The 2,011-nt window shown below is 45.3% G+C and overlaps 1 non-coding gene across 1 annotated transcript; it reads left to right on the top strand.

The window, feature by feature from the left end:
* Positions 1 to 1,500: 1,500 nt before the first annotated feature.
* TRNAE-UUC (transfer RNA glutamic acid (anticodon UUC)) lies at positions 1,501 to 1,573 on the top strand. The gene has a single exon. It is a non-coding gene; the product is annotated as a tRNA-Glu (tRNA).
* Positions 1,574 to 2,011: the final 438 nt, after the last annotated feature.

Below are 2,011 nucleotides of genomic sequence, written 5' to 3'. Positions count from 1 at the left end.
GAGTGCTAATTGAGATGGGGTCAGGGAAGGCTTGCCTGATGGTGGAACACGAGGGCAGAGACCTGGACGATATGAAGGAGCCATGGAGAGGTTCTGTAAAGGCTTTGAGGCAGGAAAGAGCTTGGTGTTTTTCAGAGCCTCAAAAGGAGGCTGGTGAGGCTGGAACAAGGAGAGGTAGGAGGGAAGTGGTGAGGCAGGGGCGGCAGGAAGGTGCCCCCACCCAGGCCACACGGGGCCTTGGGAACTGTGTCACCGCCCTGCCTGGGGGTCAACAGTTGCACAGAGGGGCGGGTGCCGAGTGTATCCCTCGCATTCAGTGTTTCATTTAATCCTTGTGTACCTTGCGGGGAGGGCAAGCATCGTTGCCCCCTGTTTTAGAGGTGAGCAGACAGAGGTAAGAGAAGTAAAAGGACTTGCCCAAGACCACACAACCTTTTTGTGTCTAAATCAGACTAAACAGAAACCCCCAAATTCCCAGCCTCTCTAACTTTTAATAAAGTCCAGTGAATTATCTATTGTTGACTTTTTTTATTTTTAGAGGCAAAATATCACACAGCCTGGATATAATGGTGTTTGCTGATTTTTCCTAGTGTCCTTGTGCTAGAATACAATCAGCATTGTCCCCAGCCTGTCCCGACGTTGGCTTGGGAGGTACGGGGCGGACCACAGCAGATTTTGCCTGACTTCTCTGGCCTTTGGGCTTTGGTCTGATTGTATCTCAATATTTGACTCACAGGTTCTCTGGGGCTCCCTGGGGCTCAGGCAGCTCCTCAGAGGCCAAGTCCACACCCAGACTCTGACCAGATGGTTGAGAGTTTCCCCATCAACCACTCAGATGGGGAAAGAAAGGGTCTGTGGGAGACAGAGGCAGAGGAGGTGACTCTTTGGCTGATATGGCCAGGGGCCAGCACACAGGAGGGCAGTGGCCTTGGTGGGCAGCGCTCTGTGACCTCACCTCACTGACCAGACCTCCTGAGTCTGCAGCCTCCACGGCAGGTGCTGGTGGATCATGGGGAGACTCCTTGGGATGGGCTGGGGACCAGGGAGGCAGCAGATGGTCCCCAGAACCCACCTTTGCGCTAGAACGAGATAGAAGCAAGAGAGGCTTCCCCCCAGCTTGATTAAGGTAAAATTGACAAATAAAATTTTAAGATATACATCTTAAAAGTGTACATCGTGGTGATTTGATACACATATATATTGTGAAAGGATTCCCAACATCCAGTTAATTAACACACCTATCACCTCATATTTATCTTTTTTTTTTATGAGAACATTTAAGTTCTACTCTCTTAGCAAATTTTAATTATACAATACAGTGTTATCAGGTATAATCACCATGTCATACATTAGATCCTCAGACCTTATTCATCTTATAGGTGACGGTTTGTACCCTTTTACCAGTCTCTCCTTATTTGCCCTCTGCCCCCAGCCCCCAACCACTTTTCTACTCTGTCTCTATGAGTGTGACTTTTTTTTCAGTATTTTTTTTAAGGGAGTTCCCTGGTGGTCCAGTGGTCAGGACTCGGTACTTTCACTGCTGTGGGCCCAGGTTCAATCCCTGGTCAGGGACCTAGGATCCTGGAAGCCGTGTGGTGTGGCCAAAAATTTTTTTTTTTTTTTTTTTTAGCTATAAGTGATACCTTGCAGTATTTGTCTCTATCTGGCTTATTTCACTTAGCATAGTGCCCTCAAGGTCCATCCATGTTGTCACAAATGGCAGGATTTCCTTCTTTTTCATGAATAATATTCCATTGTATATATACACCACTTCTTCTTTATCTATTTATCCGTTGATGGATACTTAGGTTGTTTCCACATCTTGGCAATAATGTAAATAATTATTATTTAATTATTGTAAATAATCTGTAATGTTTATAGATTAAATAATCTATAAATAATCCTGTAATAATCTGTAAATAATCCTGTAATGAACATGGGAGTGCAGATATTTCTTTGGTATCCTGTTTTCATTTCCTTTGGTTTTATACCCAGAAGTGGAATTACTGGA

Source organism: Balaenoptera ricei, chromosome 15 (genome assembly GCF_028023285.1).
Source record: "Balaenoptera ricei isolate mBalRic1 chromosome 15, mBalRic1.hap2, whole genome shotgun sequence".
Lineage (NCBI taxonomy): Eukaryota > Metazoa > Chordata > Mammalia > Artiodactyla > Balaenopteridae > Balaenoptera > Balaenoptera ricei.
Note: the sequence above shows the minus strand (reverse complement) of the source record. Positions and strands in the feature narration are given on the sequence as shown.